Source organism: Sardina pilchardus, chromosome 8 (genome assembly GCF_963854185.1).
Source record: "Sardina pilchardus chromosome 8, fSarPil1.1, whole genome shotgun sequence".
Classification (NCBI taxonomy): Eukaryota; Metazoa; Chordata; class Actinopteri; order Clupeiformes; family Clupeidae; genus Sardina; species Sardina pilchardus.
The window spans coordinates 6,968,000-6,982,085 of record NC_085001.1 but is presented as its reverse complement, the minus strand read 5'-3'; the positions used below and the strand labels follow the sequence as shown (position 1 = coordinate 6,982,085).

The 14,086-nt window shown below is 56.3% G+C and overlaps 52 non-coding genes across 52 annotated transcripts; all 52 read left to right on the top strand.

The window, feature by feature from the left end:
- Positions 1-189: 189 nt before the first annotated feature.
- Positions 190-300, top strand: trnal-caa (transfer RNA leucine (anticodon CAA)). Its single transcript has 2 exons — positions 190-227; positions 255-300. It is a non-coding gene; the product is annotated as a tRNA-Leu (tRNA).
- Positions 301-461: 161 nt separating this feature from the next.
- trnac-gca (transfer RNA cysteine (anticodon GCA)) lies at positions 462-533 on the top strand. Its single transcript has one exon. It is a non-coding gene; the product is annotated as a tRNA-Cys (tRNA).
- A 193-nt stretch (positions 534-726) lies between these two features.
- Positions 727-837, top strand: trnal-caa (transfer RNA leucine (anticodon CAA)). Its single transcript has 2 exons — positions 727-764; positions 792-837. It is a non-coding gene; the product is annotated as a tRNA-Leu (tRNA).
- Positions 838-998: 161 nt separating this feature from the next.
- trnac-gca (transfer RNA cysteine (anticodon GCA)) lies at positions 999-1,070 on the top strand. The gene has a single exon. It is a non-coding gene; the product is annotated as a tRNA-Cys (tRNA).
- Positions 1,071-1,263: 193 nt separating this feature from the next.
- On the top strand, positions 1,264-1,374 carry trnal-caa (transfer RNA leucine (anticodon CAA)). The gene is made up of 2 exons: positions 1,264-1,301; positions 1,329-1,374. It is a non-coding gene; the product is annotated as a tRNA-Leu (tRNA).
- A 161-nt stretch (positions 1,375-1,535) lies between these two features.
- On the top strand, positions 1,536-1,607 carry trnac-gca (transfer RNA cysteine (anticodon GCA)). The gene has a single exon. It is a non-coding gene; the product is annotated as a tRNA-Cys (tRNA).
- A 193-nt stretch (positions 1,608-1,800) lies between these two features.
- On the top strand, positions 1,801-1,911 carry trnal-caa (transfer RNA leucine (anticodon CAA)). Its single transcript has 2 exons — positions 1,801-1,838; positions 1,866-1,911. It is a non-coding gene; the product is annotated as a tRNA-Leu (tRNA).
- A 160-nt stretch (positions 1,912-2,071) lies between these two features.
- Positions 2,072-2,143, top strand: trnac-gca (transfer RNA cysteine (anticodon GCA)). Its single transcript has one exon. It is a non-coding gene; the product is annotated as a tRNA-Cys (tRNA).
- A 193-nt stretch (positions 2,144-2,336) lies between these two features.
- trnal-caa (transfer RNA leucine (anticodon CAA)) lies at positions 2,337-2,447 on the top strand. Its single transcript has 2 exons — positions 2,337-2,374; positions 2,402-2,447. It is a non-coding gene; the product is annotated as a tRNA-Leu (tRNA).
- Positions 2,448-2,607: 160 nt separating this feature from the next.
- On the top strand, positions 2,608-2,679 carry trnac-gca (transfer RNA cysteine (anticodon GCA)). Its single transcript has one exon. It is a non-coding gene; the product is annotated as a tRNA-Cys (tRNA).
- Positions 2,680-2,872: 193 nt separating this feature from the next.
- Positions 2,873-2,983, top strand: trnal-caa (transfer RNA leucine (anticodon CAA)). The gene is made up of 2 exons: positions 2,873-2,910; positions 2,938-2,983. It is a non-coding gene; the product is annotated as a tRNA-Leu (tRNA).
- A 160-nt stretch (positions 2,984-3,143) lies between these two features.
- Positions 3,144-3,215, top strand: trnac-gca (transfer RNA cysteine (anticodon GCA)). Its single transcript has one exon. It is a non-coding gene; the product is annotated as a tRNA-Cys (tRNA).
- Positions 3,216-3,408: 193 nt separating this feature from the next.
- trnal-caa (transfer RNA leucine (anticodon CAA)) lies at positions 3,409-3,519 on the top strand. The gene is made up of 2 exons: positions 3,409-3,446; positions 3,474-3,519. It is a non-coding gene; the product is annotated as a tRNA-Leu (tRNA).
- Positions 3,520-3,680: 161 nt separating this feature from the next.
- trnac-gca (transfer RNA cysteine (anticodon GCA)) lies at positions 3,681-3,752 on the top strand. The gene has a single exon. It is a non-coding gene; the product is annotated as a tRNA-Cys (tRNA).
- Positions 3,753-3,945: 193 nt separating this feature from the next.
- trnal-caa (transfer RNA leucine (anticodon CAA)) lies at positions 3,946-4,056 on the top strand. The gene is made up of 2 exons: positions 3,946-3,983; positions 4,011-4,056. It is a non-coding gene; the product is annotated as a tRNA-Leu (tRNA).
- Positions 4,057-4,217: 161 nt separating this feature from the next.
- On the top strand, positions 4,218-4,289 carry trnac-gca (transfer RNA cysteine (anticodon GCA)). Its single transcript has one exon. It is a non-coding gene; the product is annotated as a tRNA-Cys (tRNA).
- Positions 4,290-4,482: 193 nt separating this feature from the next.
- trnal-caa (transfer RNA leucine (anticodon CAA)) lies at positions 4,483-4,593 on the top strand. Its single transcript has 2 exons — positions 4,483-4,520; positions 4,548-4,593. It is a non-coding gene; the product is annotated as a tRNA-Leu (tRNA).
- A 160-nt stretch (positions 4,594-4,753) lies between these two features.
- trnac-gca (transfer RNA cysteine (anticodon GCA)) lies at positions 4,754-4,825 on the top strand. The gene has a single exon. It is a non-coding gene; the product is annotated as a tRNA-Cys (tRNA).
- A 193-nt stretch (positions 4,826-5,018) lies between these two features.
- On the top strand, positions 5,019-5,129 carry trnal-caa (transfer RNA leucine (anticodon CAA)). Its single transcript has 2 exons — positions 5,019-5,056; positions 5,084-5,129. It is a non-coding gene; the product is annotated as a tRNA-Leu (tRNA).
- A 160-nt stretch (positions 5,130-5,289) lies between these two features.
- Positions 5,290-5,361, top strand: trnac-gca (transfer RNA cysteine (anticodon GCA)). Its single transcript has one exon. It is a non-coding gene; the product is annotated as a tRNA-Cys (tRNA).
- Positions 5,362-5,554: 193 nt separating this feature from the next.
- Positions 5,555-5,665, top strand: trnal-caa (transfer RNA leucine (anticodon CAA)). Its single transcript has 2 exons — positions 5,555-5,592; positions 5,620-5,665. It is a non-coding gene; the product is annotated as a tRNA-Leu (tRNA).
- A 161-nt stretch (positions 5,666-5,826) lies between these two features.
- Positions 5,827-5,898, top strand: trnac-gca (transfer RNA cysteine (anticodon GCA)). The gene has a single exon. It is a non-coding gene; the product is annotated as a tRNA-Cys (tRNA).
- Positions 5,899-6,091: 193 nt separating this feature from the next.
- On the top strand, positions 6,092-6,202 carry trnal-caa (transfer RNA leucine (anticodon CAA)). Its single transcript has 2 exons — positions 6,092-6,129; positions 6,157-6,202. It is a non-coding gene; the product is annotated as a tRNA-Leu (tRNA).
- Positions 6,203-6,362: 160 nt separating this feature from the next.
- On the top strand, positions 6,363-6,434 carry trnac-gca (transfer RNA cysteine (anticodon GCA)). The gene has a single exon. It is a non-coding gene; the product is annotated as a tRNA-Cys (tRNA).
- Positions 6,435-6,627: 193 nt separating this feature from the next.
- On the top strand, positions 6,628-6,738 carry trnal-caa (transfer RNA leucine (anticodon CAA)). The gene is made up of 2 exons: positions 6,628-6,665; positions 6,693-6,738. It is a non-coding gene; the product is annotated as a tRNA-Leu (tRNA).
- A 160-nt stretch (positions 6,739-6,898) lies between these two features.
- Positions 6,899-6,970, top strand: trnac-gca (transfer RNA cysteine (anticodon GCA)). Its single transcript has one exon. It is a non-coding gene; the product is annotated as a tRNA-Cys (tRNA).
- A 193-nt stretch (positions 6,971-7,163) lies between these two features.
- trnal-caa (transfer RNA leucine (anticodon CAA)) lies at positions 7,164-7,274 on the top strand. The gene is made up of 2 exons: positions 7,164-7,201; positions 7,229-7,274. It is a non-coding gene; the product is annotated as a tRNA-Leu (tRNA).
- Positions 7,275-7,435: 161 nt separating this feature from the next.
- Positions 7,436-7,507, top strand: trnac-gca (transfer RNA cysteine (anticodon GCA)). Its single transcript has one exon. It is a non-coding gene; the product is annotated as a tRNA-Cys (tRNA).
- A 193-nt stretch (positions 7,508-7,700) lies between these two features.
- trnal-caa (transfer RNA leucine (anticodon CAA)) lies at positions 7,701-7,811 on the top strand. Its single transcript has 2 exons — positions 7,701-7,738; positions 7,766-7,811. It is a non-coding gene; the product is annotated as a tRNA-Leu (tRNA).
- Positions 7,812-7,972: 161 nt separating this feature from the next.
- On the top strand, positions 7,973-8,044 carry trnac-gca (transfer RNA cysteine (anticodon GCA)). The gene has a single exon. It is a non-coding gene; the product is annotated as a tRNA-Cys (tRNA).
- Positions 8,045-8,237: 193 nt separating this feature from the next.
- Positions 8,238-8,348, top strand: trnal-caa (transfer RNA leucine (anticodon CAA)). Its single transcript has 2 exons — positions 8,238-8,275; positions 8,303-8,348. It is a non-coding gene; the product is annotated as a tRNA-Leu (tRNA).
- Positions 8,349-8,508: 160 nt separating this feature from the next.
- On the top strand, positions 8,509-8,580 carry trnac-gca (transfer RNA cysteine (anticodon GCA)). The gene has a single exon. It is a non-coding gene; the product is annotated as a tRNA-Cys (tRNA).
- A 193-nt stretch (positions 8,581-8,773) lies between these two features.
- On the top strand, positions 8,774-8,883 carry trnal-caa (transfer RNA leucine (anticodon CAA)). The gene is made up of 2 exons: positions 8,774-8,811; positions 8,839-8,883. It is a non-coding gene; the product is annotated as a tRNA-Leu (tRNA).
- Positions 8,884-9,044: 161 nt separating this feature from the next.
- trnac-gca (transfer RNA cysteine (anticodon GCA)) lies at positions 9,045-9,116 on the top strand. Its single transcript has one exon. It is a non-coding gene; the product is annotated as a tRNA-Cys (tRNA).
- A 193-nt stretch (positions 9,117-9,309) lies between these two features.
- trnal-caa (transfer RNA leucine (anticodon CAA)) lies at positions 9,310-9,420 on the top strand. Its single transcript has 2 exons — positions 9,310-9,347; positions 9,375-9,420. It is a non-coding gene; the product is annotated as a tRNA-Leu (tRNA).
- Positions 9,421-9,581: 161 nt separating this feature from the next.
- Positions 9,582-9,653, top strand: trnac-gca (transfer RNA cysteine (anticodon GCA)). Its single transcript has one exon. It is a non-coding gene; the product is annotated as a tRNA-Cys (tRNA).
- Positions 9,654-9,846: 193 nt separating this feature from the next.
- trnal-caa (transfer RNA leucine (anticodon CAA)) lies at positions 9,847-9,957 on the top strand. The gene is made up of 2 exons: positions 9,847-9,884; positions 9,912-9,957. It is a non-coding gene; the product is annotated as a tRNA-Leu (tRNA).
- A 160-nt stretch (positions 9,958-10,117) lies between these two features.
- Positions 10,118-10,189, top strand: trnac-gca (transfer RNA cysteine (anticodon GCA)). The gene has a single exon. It is a non-coding gene; the product is annotated as a tRNA-Cys (tRNA).
- Positions 10,190-10,382: 193 nt separating this feature from the next.
- On the top strand, positions 10,383-10,493 carry trnal-caa (transfer RNA leucine (anticodon CAA)). The gene is made up of 2 exons: positions 10,383-10,420; positions 10,448-10,493. It is a non-coding gene; the product is annotated as a tRNA-Leu (tRNA).
- A 161-nt stretch (positions 10,494-10,654) lies between these two features.
- trnac-gca (transfer RNA cysteine (anticodon GCA)) lies at positions 10,655-10,726 on the top strand. The gene has a single exon. It is a non-coding gene; the product is annotated as a tRNA-Cys (tRNA).
- A 193-nt stretch (positions 10,727-10,919) lies between these two features.
- On the top strand, positions 10,920-11,030 carry trnal-caa (transfer RNA leucine (anticodon CAA)). Its single transcript has 2 exons — positions 10,920-10,957; positions 10,985-11,030. It is a non-coding gene; the product is annotated as a tRNA-Leu (tRNA).
- Positions 11,031-11,191: 161 nt separating this feature from the next.
- trnac-gca (transfer RNA cysteine (anticodon GCA)) lies at positions 11,192-11,263 on the top strand. The gene has a single exon. It is a non-coding gene; the product is annotated as a tRNA-Cys (tRNA).
- Positions 11,264-11,456: 193 nt separating this feature from the next.
- Positions 11,457-11,567, top strand: trnal-caa (transfer RNA leucine (anticodon CAA)). The gene is made up of 2 exons: positions 11,457-11,494; positions 11,522-11,567. It is a non-coding gene; the product is annotated as a tRNA-Leu (tRNA).
- Positions 11,568-11,728: 161 nt separating this feature from the next.
- Positions 11,729-11,800, top strand: trnac-gca (transfer RNA cysteine (anticodon GCA)). Its single transcript has one exon. It is a non-coding gene; the product is annotated as a tRNA-Cys (tRNA).
- A 193-nt stretch (positions 11,801-11,993) lies between these two features.
- trnal-caa (transfer RNA leucine (anticodon CAA)) lies at positions 11,994-12,104 on the top strand. Its single transcript has 2 exons — positions 11,994-12,031; positions 12,059-12,104. It is a non-coding gene; the product is annotated as a tRNA-Leu (tRNA).
- A 161-nt stretch (positions 12,105-12,265) lies between these two features.
- Positions 12,266-12,337, top strand: trnac-gca (transfer RNA cysteine (anticodon GCA)). The gene has a single exon. It is a non-coding gene; the product is annotated as a tRNA-Cys (tRNA).
- Positions 12,338-12,530: 193 nt separating this feature from the next.
- Positions 12,531-12,641, top strand: trnal-caa (transfer RNA leucine (anticodon CAA)). The gene is made up of 2 exons: positions 12,531-12,568; positions 12,596-12,641. It is a non-coding gene; the product is annotated as a tRNA-Leu (tRNA).
- Positions 12,642-12,801: 160 nt separating this feature from the next.
- Positions 12,802-12,873, top strand: trnac-gca (transfer RNA cysteine (anticodon GCA)). The gene has a single exon. It is a non-coding gene; the product is annotated as a tRNA-Cys (tRNA).
- A 193-nt stretch (positions 12,874-13,066) lies between these two features.
- On the top strand, positions 13,067-13,177 carry trnal-caa (transfer RNA leucine (anticodon CAA)). The gene is made up of 2 exons: positions 13,067-13,104; positions 13,132-13,177. It is a non-coding gene; the product is annotated as a tRNA-Leu (tRNA).
- A 160-nt stretch (positions 13,178-13,337) lies between these two features.
- Positions 13,338-13,409, top strand: trnac-gca (transfer RNA cysteine (anticodon GCA)). The gene has a single exon. It is a non-coding gene; the product is annotated as a tRNA-Cys (tRNA).
- A 187-nt stretch (positions 13,410-13,596) lies between these two features.
- On the top strand, positions 13,597-13,707 carry trnal-caa (transfer RNA leucine (anticodon CAA)). Its single transcript has 2 exons — positions 13,597-13,634; positions 13,662-13,707. It is a non-coding gene; the product is annotated as a tRNA-Leu (tRNA).
- Positions 13,708-13,868: 161 nt separating this feature from the next.
- Positions 13,869-13,940, top strand: trnac-gca (transfer RNA cysteine (anticodon GCA)). Its single transcript has one exon. It is a non-coding gene; the product is annotated as a tRNA-Cys (tRNA).
- Positions 13,941-14,086: the final 146 nt, after the last annotated feature.

Sequence of the window (14,086 nt, the reverse complement as noted above, 5' to 3'; positions counted from 1 at the left end):
CATGCTCACAAGCGGGCCTCTTCGCCAGCTGTGTGCGCCTGCCTGTCTGTTTTACCGTTGTTGTGTCAGCCTGGCAAACCGGCCACTCAGAGACCTGAAAGCAAAAGCCTCAGCTGAAAACGAAATCAAAGGCTGCTCGTCCGCGAAGGCCGCAACCTTCGAGCAGCCCGCGTCACCTCAGCTGTGCCAGTCAGGATGGCCGAGCGGTCTAAGGCGCCAGACTCAAGGCGATGTGCCTTCCTCAGTCAAGGGATTTCTGGTCTCCGAATGGAGGCGTGGGTTCGAATCCCACTTCTGACATAGGCTTTTATTTCGAGTGACATGCCTACCTAAACCGTCTGCCAGCGCAGACTTTTCGACGTCTCCACAAAAAAAGGATGCCAGCTCTCAGCCTCGCGCCCGCCGTTTCAGCCACAGCGTGATACAAACAGAGCACCAACCGCGCTCCACCGTGCTGTGCAGGGGGTATAGCTCAGTGGTAGAGCATTTGACTGCAGATCAAGAGGTCCCAGGTTCAAATCCTGGTGCCCCCTAAAACATGCTCACAAGCGGGCCTCTTCGCCAGCTGTGTGCGCCTGCCTGTCTGTTTTACCGTTGTTGTGTCAGCCTGGCAAACCGGCCACTCAGAGACCTGAAAGCAAAAGCCTCAGCTGAAAACGAAATCAAAGGCTGCTCGTCCGCGAAGGCCGCAACCTTCGAGCAGCCCGCGTCACCTCAGCTGTGCCAGTCAGGATGGCCGAGCGGTCTAAGGCGCCAGACTCAAGGCGATGTGCCTTCCTCAGTCAAGGGATTTCTGGTCTCCGAATGGAGGCGTGGGTTCGAATCCCACTTCTGACATAGGCTTTTATTTCGAGTGACATGCCTACCTAAACCGTCTGCCAGCGCAGACTTTTCGACGTCTCCACAAAAAAAGGATGCCAGCTCTCAGCCTCGCGCCCGCCGTTTCAGCCACAGCGTGATACAAACAGAGCACCAACCGCGCTCCACCGTGCTGTGCAGGGGGTATAGCTCAGTGGTAGAGCATTTGACTGCAGATCAAGAGGTCCCAGGTTCAAATCCTGGTGCCCCCTAAAACATGCTCACAAGCGGGCCTCTTCGCCAGCTGTGTGCGTCTGCCTGTCTGTTTTACCGTTGTTGTGTCAGCCTGGCAAACCGGCCACTCAGAGACCTGAAAGCAAAAGCCTCAGCTGAAAACGAAATCAAAGGCTGCTCGTCCGCGAAGGCCGCAACCTTCGAGCAGCCCGCGTCACCTCAGCCGTGCCAGTCAGGATGGCCGAGCGGTCTAAGGCGCCAGACTCAAGGCGATGTGCCTTCCTCAGTCAAGGGATTTCTGGTCTCCGAATGGAGGCGTGGGTTCGAATCCCACTTCTGACATAGGCTTTTATTTCGAGTGACATGCCTACCTAAACCGTCTGCCAGCGCAGACTTTTCGACGTCTCCACAAAAAAAGGATGCCAGCTCTCAGCCTCGCGCCCGCCGTTTCAGCCACAGCGTGATACAAACAGAGCACCAACCGCGCTCCACCGTGCTGTGCAGGGGGTATAGCTCAGTGGTAGAGCATTTGACTGCAGATCAAGAGGTCCCAGGTTCAAATCCTGGTGCCCCCTAAAACATGCTCACAAGCGGGCCTCTTCGCCAGCTGTGTGCGTCTGCCTGTCTGTTTTACCGTTGTTGTGTCAGCCTGGCAAACCGGCCACTCAGAGACCTGAAAGCAAAAGCCTCAGCTGAAAACGAAATCAAAGGCTGCTCGTCCGCGAAGGCCGCAACCTTCGAGCAGCCCGCGTCACCTCAGCCGTGCCAGTCAGGATGGCCGAGCGGTCTAAGGCGCCAGACTCAAGGCGATGTGCCTTCCTCAGTCAAGGGATTTCTGGTCTCCGAATGGAGGCGTGGGTTCGAATCCCACTTCTGACATAGGCTTTTATTTCGAGTGACATGCCTACCTAAACCGTCTGCCAGCGCAGATTTTTCGATGTCTCCACAAAAAAGGATGCCAGCTCTCAGCCTCGCGCCCGCCGTTTCAGCCACAGCGTGATACAAACAGAGCACCAACCGCGCTCCGCCGTGCTGTGCAGGGGGTATAGCTCAGTGGTAGAGCATTTGACTGCAGATCAAGAGGTCCCAGGTTCAAATCCTGGTGCCCCCTAAAACATGCTCACAAGCGGGCCTCTTCGCCAGCTGTGTGCGTCTGCCTGTCTGTTTTACCGTTGTTGTGTCAGCCTGGCAAACCGGCCACTCAGAGACCTGAAAGCAAAAGCCTCAGCTGAAAACGAAATCGAAGGCTGCTCGTCCGCGAAGGCCGCAACCTTCGAGCAGCCCGCGTCACCTCAGCTGTGCCAGTCAGGATGGCCGAGCGGTCTAAGGCGCCAGACTCAAGGCGATGTGCCTTCCTCAGTCAAGGGATTTCTGGTCTCCGAATGGAGGCGTGGGTTCGAATCCCACTTCTGACATAGGCTTTTATTTCGAGTGACATGCCTACCTAAACCGTCTGCCAGCGCAGATTTTTCGATGTCTCCACAAAAAAGGATGCCAGCTCTCAGCCTCGCGCCCGCCGTTTCAGCCACAGCGTGATACAAACAGAGCACCAACCGCGCTCCGCCGTGCTGTGCAGGGGGTATAGCTCAGTGGTAGAGCATTTGACTGCAGATCAAGAGGTCCCAGGTTCAAATCCTGGTGCCCCCTAAAACATGCTCACAAGCGGGCCTCTTCGCCAGCTGTGTGCGTCTGCCTGTCTGTTTTACCGTTGTTGTGTCAGCCTGGCAAACCGGCCACTCAGAGACCTGAAAGCAAAAGCCTCAGCTGAAAACGAAATCGAAGGCTGCTCGTCCGCGAAGGCCGCAACCTTCGAGCAGCCCGCGTCACCTCAGCTGTGCCAGTCAGGATGGCCGAGCGGTCTAAGGCGCCAGACTCAAGGCGATGTGCCTTCCTCAGTCAAGGGATTTCTGGTCTCCGAATGGAGGCTTGGGTTCGAATCCCACTTCTGACATAGGCTTTTATTTCGAGTGACATGCCTACCTAAACCGTCTGCCAGCGCAGATTTTTCGACGTCTCCACAAAAAAGGATGCCAGCTCTCAGCCTCGCGCCCGCCGTTTCAGCCACAGCGTGATACAAACAGAGCACCAACCGCGCTCCACCGTGCTGTGCAGGGGGTATAGCTCAGTGGTAGAGCATTTGACTGCAGATCAAGAGGTCCCAGGTTCAAATCCTGGTGCCCCCTAAAACATGCTCACAAGCGGGCCTCTTCGCCAGCTGTGTGCGTCTGCCTGTCTGTTTTACCGTTGTTGTGTCAGCCTGGCAAACCGGCCACTCAGAGACCTGAAAGCAAAAGCCTCAGCTGAAAACGAAATCGAAGGCTGCTCGTCCGCGAAGGCCGCAACCTTCGAGCAGCCCGCGTCACCTCAGCTGTGCCAGTCAGGATGGCCGAGCGGTCTAAGGCGCCAGACTCAAGGCGATGTGCCTTCCTCAGTCAAGGGATTTCTGGTCTCCGAATGGAGGCTTGGGTTCGAATCCCACTTCTGACATAGGCTTTTATTTCGAGTGACATGCCTACCTAAACCGTCTGCCAGCGCAGACTTTTCGACGTCTCCACAAAAAAAGGATGCCAGCTCTCAGCCTCGCGCCCGCCGTTTCAGCCACAGCGTGATACAAACAGAGCACCAACCGCGCTCCACCGTGCTGTGCAGGGGGTATAGCTCAGTGGTAGAGCATTTGACTGCAGATCAAGAGGTCCCAGGTTCAAATCCTGGTGCCCCCTAAAACATGCTCACAAGCGGGCCTCTTCGCCAGCTGTGTGCGTCTGCCTGTCTGTTTTACCGTTGTTGTGTCAGCCTGGCAAACCGGCCACTCAGAGACCTGAAAGCAAAAGCCTCAGCTGAAAACGAAATCAAAGGCTGCTCGTCCGCGAAGGCCGCAACCTTCGAGCAGCCCGCGTCACCTCAGCTGTGCCAGTCAGGATGGCCGAGCGGTCTAAGGCGCCAGACTCAAGGCGATGTGCCTTCCTCAGTCAAGGGATTTCTGGTCTCCGAATGGCGGCGTGGGTTCGAATCCCACTTCTGACATAGGCTTTTATTTCGAGTGACATGCCTACCTAAACCGTCTGCCAGCGCAGACTTTTCGACGTCTCCACAAAAAAAGGATGCCAGCTCTCAGCCTCGCGCCCGCCGTTTCAGCCACAGCGTGATACAAACAGAGCACCAACCGCGCTCCACCGTGCTGTGCAGGGGGTATAGCTCAGTGGTAGAGCATTTGACTGCAGATCAAGAGGTCCCAGGTTCAAATCCTGGTGCCCCCTAAAACATGCTCACAAGCGGGCCTCTTCGCCAGCTGTGTGCGTCTGCCTGTCTGTTTTACCGTTGTTGTGTCAGCCTGGCAAACCGGCCACTCAGAGACCTGAAAGCAAAAGCCTCAGCTGAAAACGAAATCGAAGGCTGCTCGTCCGCGAAGGCCGCAACCTTCGAGCAGCCCGCGTCACCTCAGCTGTGCCAGTCAGGATGGCCGAGCGGTCTAAGGCGCCAGACTCAAGGCGATGTGCCTTCCTCAGTCAAGGGATTTCTGGTCTCCGAATGGAGGCGTGGGTTCGAATCCCACTTCTGACATAGGCTTTTATTTCGAGTGACATGCCTACCTAAACCGTCTGCCAGCGCAGATTTTTCGATGTCTCCACAAAAAAGGATGCCAGCTCTCAGCCTCGCGCCCGCCGTTTCAGCCACAGCGTGATACAAACAGAGCACCAACCGCGCTCCGCCGTGCTGTGCAGGGGGTATAGCTCAGTGGTAGAGCATTTGACTGCAGATCAAGAGGTCCCAGGTTCAAATCCTGGTGCCCCCTAAAACATGCTCACAAGCGGGCCTCTTCGCCAGCTGTGTGCGTCTGCCTGTCTGTTTTACCGTTGTTGTGTCAGCCTGGCAAACCGGCCACTCAGAGACCTGAAAGCAAAAGCCTCAGCTGAAAACGAAATCGAAGGCTGCTCGTCCGCGAAGGCCGCAACCTTCGAGCAGCCCGCGTCACCTCAGCTGTGCCAGTCAGGATGGCCGAGCGGTCTAAGGCGCCAGACTCAAGGCGATGTGCCTTCCTCAGTCAAGGGATTTCTGGTCTCCGAATGGAGGCTTGGGTTCGAATCCCACTTCTGACATAGGCTTTTATTTCGAGTGACATGCCTACCTAAACCGTCTGCCAGCGCAGATTTTTCGACGTCTCCACAAAAAAGGATGCCAGCTCTCAGCCTCGCGCCCGCCGTTTCAGCCACAGCGTGATACAAACAGAGCACCAACCGCGCTCCACCGTGCTGTGCAGGGGGTATAGCTCAGTGGTAGAGCATTTGACTGCAGATCAAGAGGTCCCAGGTTCAAATCCTGGTGCCCCCTAAAACATGCTCACAAGCGGGCCTCTTCGCCAGCTGTGTGCGTCTGCCTGTCTGTTTTACCGTTGTTGTGTCAGCCTGGCAAACCGGCCACTCAGAGACCTGAAAGCAAAAGCCTCAGCTGAAAACGAAATCGAAGGCTGCTCGTCCGCGAAGGCCGCAACCTTCGAGCAGCCCGCGTCACCTCAGCTGTGCCAGTCAGGATGGCCGAGCGGTCTAAGGCGCCAGACTCAAGGCGATGTGCCTTCCTCAGTCAAGGGATTTCTGGTCTCCGAATGGAGGCATGGGTTCGAATCCCACTTCTGACATAGGCTTTTATTTCGAGTGACATGCCTACCTAAACCGTCTGCCAGCGCAGACTTTTCGACGTCTCCACAAAAAAAGGATGCCAGCTCTCAGCCTCGCGCCCGCCGTTTCAGCCACAGCGTGATACAAACAGAGCACCAACCGCGCTCCACCGTGCTGTGCAGGGGGTATAGCTCAGTGGTAGAGCATTTGACTGCAGATCAAGAGGTCCCAGGTTCAAATCCTGGTGCCCCCTAAAACATGCTCACAAGCGGGCCTCTTCGCCAGCTGTGTGCGTCTGCCTGTCTGTTTTACCGTTGTTGTGTCAGCCTGGCAAACCGGCCACTCAGAGACCTGAAAGCAAAAGCCTCAGCTGAAAACGAAATCAAAGGCTGCTCGTCCGCGAAGGCCGCAACCTTCGAGCAGCCCGCGTCACCTCAGCTGTGCCAGTCAGGATGGCCGAGCGGTCTAAGGCGCCAGACTCAAGGCGATGTGCCTTCCTCAGTCAAGGGATTTCTGGTCTCCGAATGGAGGCGTGGGTTCGAATCCCACTTCTGACATAGGCTTTTATTTCGAGTGACATGCCTACCTAAACCGTCTGCCAGCGCAGATTTTTCGATGTCTCCACAAAAAAGGATGCCAGCTCTCAGCCTCGCGCCCGCCGTTTCAGCCACAGCGTGATACAAACAGAGCACCAACCGCGCTCCGCCGTGCTGTGCAGGGGGTATAGCTCAGTGGTAGAGCATTTGACTGCAGATCAAGAGGTCCCAGGTTCAAATCCTGGTGCCCCCTAAAACATGCTCACAAGCGGGCCTCTTCGCCAGCTGTGTGCGTCTGCCTGTCTGTTTTACCGTTGTTGTGTCAGCCTGGCAAACCGGCCACTCAGAGACCTGAAAGCAAAAGCCTCAGCTGAAAACGAAATCGAAGGCTGCTCGTCCGCGAAGGCCGCAACCTTCGAGCAGCCCGCGTCACCTCAGCTGTGCCAGTCAGGATGGCCGAGCGGTCTAAGGCGCCAGACTCAAGGCGATGTGCCTTCCTCAGTCAAGGGATTTCTGGTCTCCGAATGGAGGCTTGGGTTCGAATCCCACTTCTGACATAGGCTTTTATTTCGAGTGACATGCCTACCTAAACCGTCTGCCAGCGCAGATTTTTCGACGTCTCCACAAAAAAGGATGCCAGCTCTCAGCCTCGCGCCCGCCGTTTCAGCCACAGCGTGATACAAACAGAGCACCAACCGCGCTCCACCGTGCTGTGCAGGGGGTATAGCTCAGTGGTAGAGCATTTGACTGCAGATCAAGAGGTCCCAGGTTCAAATCCTGGTGCCCCCTAAAACATGCTCACAAGCGGGCCTCTTCGCCAGCTGTGTGCGTCTGCCTGTCTGTTTTACCGTTGTTGTGTCAGCCTGGCAAACCGGCCACTCAGAGACCTGAAAGCAAAAGCCTCAGCTGAAAACGAAATCGAAGGCTGCTCGTCCGCGAAGGCCGCAACCTTCGAGCAGCCCGCGTCACCTCAGCTGTGCCAGTCAGGATGGCCGAGCGGTCTAAGGCGCCAGACTCAAGGCGATGTGCCTTCCTCAGTCAAGGGATTTCTGGTCTCCGAATGGAGGCATGGGTTCGAATCCCACTTCTGACATAGGCTTTTATTTCGAGTGACATGCCTACCTAAACCGTCTGCCAGCGCAGACTTTTCGACGTCTCCACAAAAAAAGGATGCCAGCTCTCAGCCTCGCGCCCGCCGTTTCAGCCACAGCGTGATACAAACAGAGCACCAACCGCGCTCCACCGTGCTGTGCAGGGGGTATAGCTCAGTGGTAGAGCATTTGACTGCAGATCAAGAGGTCCCAGGTTCAAATCCTGGTGCCCCCTAAAACATGCTCACAAGCGGGCCTCTTCGCCAGCTGTGTGCGTCTGCCTGTCTGTTTTACCGTTGTTGTGTCAGCCTGGCAAACCGGCCACTCAGAGACCTGAAAGCAAAAGCCTCAGCTGAAAACGAAATCAAAGGCTGCTCGTCCGCGAAGGCCGCAACCTTCGAGCAGCCCGCGTCACCTCAGCTGTGCCAGTCAGGATGGCCGAGCGGTCTAAGGCGCCAGACTCAAGGCGATGTGCCTTCCTCAGTCAAGGGATTTCTGGTCTCCGAATGGAGGCGTGGGTTCGAATCCCACTTCTGACATAGGCTTTTATTTCGAGTGACATGCCTACCTAAACCGTCTGCCAGCGCAGACTTTTCGACGTCTCCACAAAAAAAGGATGCCAGCTCTCAGCCTCGCGCCCGCCGTTTCAGCCACAGCGTGATACAAACAGAGCACCAACCGCGCTCCACCGTGCTGTGCAGGGGGTATAGCTCAGTGGTAGAGCATTTGACTGCAGATCAAGAGGTCCCAGGTTCAAATCCTGGTGCCCCCTAAAACATGCTCACAAGCGGGCCTCTTTGCCAGCTGTGTGCGTCTGCCTGTCTGTTTTACCGTTGTTGTGTCAGCCTGGCAAACCGGCCACTCAGAGACCTGAAAGCAAAAGCCTCAGCTGAAAACGAAATCAAAGGCTGCTCGTCCGCGAAGGCCGCAACCTTCGAGCAGCCCGCGTCACCTCAGCTGTGCCAGTCAGGATGGCCGAGCGGTCTAAGGCGCCAGACTCAAGGCGATGTGCCTTCCTCAGTCAAGGGATTTCTGGTCTCCGAATGGAGGCGTGGGTTCGAATCCCACTTCTGACATAGGCTTTTATTTCGAGTGACATGCCTACCTAAACCGTCTGCCAGCGCAGATTTTTCGATGTCTCCACAAAAAAGGATGCCAGCTCTCAGCCTCGCGCCCGCCGTTTCAGCCACAGCGTGATACAAACAGAGCACCAACCGCGCTCCGCTGTGCTGTGCAGGGGGTATAGCTCAGTGGTAGAGCATTTGACTGCAGATCAAGAGGTCCCAGGTTCAAATCCTGGTGCCCCCTAAAACATGCTCACAAGCGGGCCTCTTCGCCAGCTGTGTGCGTCTGCCTGTCTGTTTTACCGTTGTTGTGTCAGCCTGGCAAACCGGCCACTCAGAGACCTGAAAGCAAAAGCCTCAGCTGAAAACGAAATCGAAGGCTGCTCGTCCGCGAAGGCCGCAACCTTCGAGCAGCCCGCGTCACCTCAGCTGTGCCAGTCAGGATGGCCGAGCGGTCTAAGGCGCCAGACTCAAGGCGATGTGCCTTCCTCAGTCAAGGGATTTCTGGTCTCCGAATGGAGGCGTGGGTTCGAATCCCATTCTGACATAGGCTTTTATTTCGAGTGACATGCCTACCTAAACCGTCTGCCAGCGCAGACTTTTCGACGTCTCCACAAAAAAAGGATGCCAGCTCTCAGCCTCGCGCCCGCCGTTTCAGCCACAGCGTGATACAAACAGAGCACCAACCGCGCTCCGCCGTGCTGTGCAGGGGGTATAGCTCAGTGGTAGAGCATTTGACTGCAGATCAAGAGGTCCCAGGTTCAAATCCTGGTGCCCCCTAAAACATGCTCACAAGCGGGCCTCTTCGCCAGCTGTGTGCGTCTGCCTGTCTGTTTTACCGTTGTTGTGTCAGCCTGGCAAACCGGCCACTCAGAGACCTGAAAGCAAAAGCCTCAGCTGAAAACGAAATCAAAGGCTGCTCGTCCGCGAAGGCCGCAACCTTCGAGCAGCCCGCGTCACCTCAGCTGTGCCAGTCAGGATGGCCGAGCGGTCTAAGGCGCCAGACTCAAGGCGATGTGCCTTCCTCAGTCAAGGGATTTCTGGTCTCCGAATGGAGGCGTGGGTTCGAATCCCACTTCTGACATAGGCTTTTATTTCGAGTGACATGCCTACCTAAACCGTCTGCCAGCGCAGACTTTTCGACGTCTCCACAAAAAAAGGATGCCAGCTCTCAGCCTCGCGCCCGCCGTTTCAGCCACAGCGTGATACAAACAGAGCACAAACCGCGCTCCGCTGTGCTGTGCAGGGGGTATAGCTCAGTGGTAGAGCATTTGACTGCAGATCAAGAGGTCCCAGGTTCAAATCCTGGTGCCCCCTAAAACATGCTCACAAGCGGGCCTCTTCGCCAGCTGTGTGCGTCTGCCTGTCTGTTTTACCGTTGTTGTGTCAGCCTGGCAAACCGGCCACTCAGAGACCTGAAAGCAAAAGCCTCAGCTGAAAACGAAATCGAAGGCTGCTCGTCCGCGAAGGCCGCAACCTTCGAGCAGCCCGCGTCACCTCAGCTGTGCCAGTCAGGATGGCCGAGCGGTCTAAGGCGCCAGACTCAAGGCGATGTGCCTTCCTCAGTCAAGGGATTTCTGGTCTCCGAATGGAGGCTTGGGTTCGAATCCCACTTCTGACATAGGCTTTTATTTCGAGTGACATGCCTACCTAAACCGTCTGCCAGCGCAGACTTTTCGACGTCTCCACAAAAAAGGATGCCAGCTCTCAGCCTCGCGCCCGCCGTTTCAGCCACAGCGTGATACAAACAGAGCACCAACCGCGCTCCACCGTGCTGTGCAGGGGGTTTAGCTCAGTGGTAGAGCATTTGACTGCAGATCAAGAGGTCCCAGGTTCAAATCCTGGTGCCCCCTAAAACATGCTCACAAGCGGGCCTCTTCGCCAGCTGTGTGCGTCTGCCTGTCTGTTTTACCGTTGTTGTGTCAGCCTGGCAAACCGGCCACTCAGAGACCTGAAAGCAAAAGCCTCAGCTGAAAACGAAATCGAAGGCTGCTCGTCCGCGAAGGCCGCAACCTTCGAGCAGCCCGCGTCACCTCAGCTGTGCCAGTCAGGATGGCCGAGCGGTCTAAGGCGCCAGACTCAAGGCGATGTGCCTTCCTCAGTCAAGGGATTTCTGGTCTCCGAATGGAGGCGTGGGTTTGAATCCCACTTCTGACATAGGCTTTTATTTCGAGTGACATGCCTACCTAAACCGTCTGCCAGCGCAGACTTTTCGACGTCTCCACAAAAAAAGGATGCCAGCTCTCAGCCTCGCGCCCGCCGTTTCAGCCACAGCGTGATACAAACAGAGCACCAACCGCGCTCCACCGTGCTGTGCAGGGGGTATAGCTCAGTGGTAGAGCATTTGACTGCAGATCAAGAGGTCCCAGGTTCAAATCCTGGTGCCCCCTAAAACATGCTCACAAGCGGGCCTCTTCGCCAGCTGTGTGCGTCTGCCTGTCTGTTTTACCGTTGTTGTGTCAGCCTGGCAAACCGGCCACTCAGAGACCTGAAAGCAAAAGCCTCAGCTGAAAACGAAATCAAAGGCTGCTCGTCCGCGAAGGCCGCAACCTTCGAGCAGCCCGCGTCACCTCAGCTGTGCCAGTCAGGATGGCCGAGCGGTCTAAGGCGCCAGACTCAAGGCGATGTGCCTTCCTCAGTCAAGGGATTTCTGGTCTCCGAATGGAGGCGTGGGTTCGAATCCCACTTCTGACATAGGCTTTTATTTCGAGTGACATGCCTACCTAAACCGTCTGCCAGCGCAGACTTTTCGACGTCTCCACAAAAAAAGGATGCCAGCTCTCAGCCTCGCGCCCGCCGTTTCAGCCACAGCGTGATACAAACAGAGCACCAACCGCGCTCCACCGTGCTGTGCAGGGGGTATAGCTCAGTGGTAGAGCATTTGACTGCAGATCAAGAGGTCCCAGGTTCAAATCCTGGTGCCCCCTAAAACATGCTCACAAGCGGGCCTCTTCGCCAGCTGTGTGCGTCTGCCTGTCTGTTTTACCGTTGTTGTGTCAGCCTGGCAAACCGGCCACTCAGAGACCTGAAAGCAAAAGCCTCAGCTGAAAACGAAATCAAAGGCTGCTCGTCCGCGAAGGCCGCAACCTTCGAGCAGCCCGCGTCACCTCAGCTGTGCCAGTCAGGATGGCCGAGCGGTCTAAGGCGCCAGACTCAAGGCGATGTGCCTTCCTCAGTCAAGGGATTTCTGGTCTCCGAATGGAGGCGTGGGTTCGAATCCCACTTCTGACATAGGCTTTTATTTCGAGTGACATGCCTACCTAAACCGTCTGCCAGCGCAGACTTTTCGACGTCTCCACAAAAAAAGGATGCCAGCTCTCAGCCTCGCGCCCGCCGTTTCAGCCACAGCGTGATACAAACAGAGCACCAACCGCGCTCCACCGTGCTGTGCAGGGGGTATAGCTCAGTGGTAGAGCATTTGACTGCAGATCAAGAGGTCCCAGGTTCAAATCCTGGAGCCCCCTAAAACATGCTCACAAGCGGGCCTCTTCGCCAGCTGTGTGCGTCTGCCTGTCTGTTTTACCGTTGTTGTGTCAGCCTGGCAAACCGGCCACTCAGAGACCTGAAAGCAAAAGCCTCAGCTGAAAACGAAATCAAAGGCTGCTCGTCCGCGAAGGCCGCAACCTTCGAGCAGCCCGCGTCACCTCAGCTGTGCCGGTCAGGATGGCCGAGCGGTCTAAGGCGCCAGACTCAAGGCGATGTGCCTTCCTCAGTCAAGGGATTTCTGGTCTCCGAATGGAGGCGTGGGTTCGAATCCCACTTCTGACATAGGCTTTTATTTCGAGTGACATGCCTACCTAAACCGTCTGCCAGCGCAGACTTTTCGACGTCTCCACAAAAAAAGGATGCCAGCTCTCAGCCTCGCGCCCGCCGTTTCAGCCACAGCGTGATACAAACAGAGCACCAACCGCGCTCCACCGTGCTGTGCAGGGGGTATAGCTCAGTGGTAGAGCATTTGACTGCAGATCAAGAGGTCCCAGGTTCAAATCCTGGTGCCCCCTAAAACATGCTCACAAGCGGGCCTCTTCGCCAGCTGTGTGCGTCTGCCTGTCTGTTTTACCGTTGTTGTGTCAGCCTGGCAAACCGGCCACTCAGAGACCTGAAAGCAAAAGCCTCAGCTGAAAACTAAATCAAAGGCTGCTCGTCCGCGAAGGCCGCAACCTTCGAGCTGCCCGCGTCACCTCAGCTGTGCCAGTCAGGATGGCCGAGCGGTCTAAGGCGCCAGACTCAAGGCGATGTGCCTTCCTCTGTCAAGGGATTTCTGGTCTCCGAATGGAGGCGTGGGTTCGAATCCCACTTCTGACACAGGCTTTTATTTCGAGTGACATGCCTACCTAAACCGTCTGCCAGCGCAGACTTTTCGACGTCTCCACAAAAAAGGATGCCAGCTCTCAGCCTCGCGCCCGCCGTTTCAGCCACAGCGTGATACAAACAGAGCACCAACCGCGCTCCACCGTGCTGTGCAGGGGGTATAGCTCAGTGGTAGAGCATTTGACTGCAGATCAAGAGGTCCCAGGTTCAAATCCTGGTGCCCCCTAAAACATGCTCACAAGCGGGCCTCTTCGCCAGCTGTGTGCGTCTGCCTGTCTGTTTTACCGTTGTTGTGTCAGCCTGGCAAACCGGCCACTCAGAGACCTGAAAGCAAAAGCCTCAGCTGAAAACTAAATCAAAGGCTGCTCGTCCGCGAAGGCCGCAACCTTCGAGCTGCCCGCGTCACCTCAGCTGTGCCAGTCAGGATGGCCGAGCGGTCTAAGGCGCCAGACTCAAGGCGATGTGCCTTCCTCTGTCAAGGGATTTCTGGTCTCCGAATGGAGGCGTGGGTTCGAATCCCACTTCTGACATAGGCTTTTATTTCGAGTGACATGCCTACCTAAACCGTCTGCCAGCGCAGACTTTTCGACTTCTCCACAAAAAAGGATGCCAGCTCTCAGCCTCGCGCCCGCCGTTTCAGCCACAGCGTGATACAAACAGAGCACCAACCGCGCTCCACCGTGCTGTGCAGGGGGTATAGCTCAGTGGTAGAGCATTTGACTGCAGATCAAGAGGTCCCAGGTTCAAATCCTGGTGCCCCCTAAAACATGCTCACAAGCGGGCCTCTTCGCCAGCTGTGTGCGTCTGCCTGTCTGTTTTACCGTTGTTGTGTCAGCCTGGCAAACCGGCCACTCAGAGACCTAAAAGCCTCAGCTGAAAACGAAATCAAAGGCTGCTCGTCCGCGAAGGCCGCAACCTTCGAGCAGCCCGCGTCACCTCAGCTGTGCCAGTCAGGATGGCCGAGCGGTCTAAGGCGCCAGACTCAAGGCGATGTGCCTTCCTCAGTCAAGGGATTTCTGGTCTCCGAATGGAGGCGTGGGTTCGAATCCCACTTCTGACATAGGCTTTTATTTCGAGTGACATGCCTACCTAAACCGTCTGCCAGCGCAGACTTTTCGACGTCTCCACAAAAAAAGGATGCCAGCTCTCAGCCTCGCGCCCGCCGTTTCAGCCACAGCGTGATACAAACAGAGCACCAACCGCGCTCCACCGTGCTGTGCAGGGGGTATAGCTCAGTGGTAGAGCATTTGACTGCAGATCAAGAGGTCCCAGGTTCAAATCCTGGTGCCCCCTAAAACATGCTCACAAGCGGGCCTCTTCGCCAGCTGTGTGCGTCTGCCTGTCTGTTTTACCGTTGTTGTGTCAGCCTGGCAAACCGGCCACTCAGAGACCTGAAAGCAAAAGCCTCAGCTGAAAACGAAATCGAAGGCTGCTCGTCC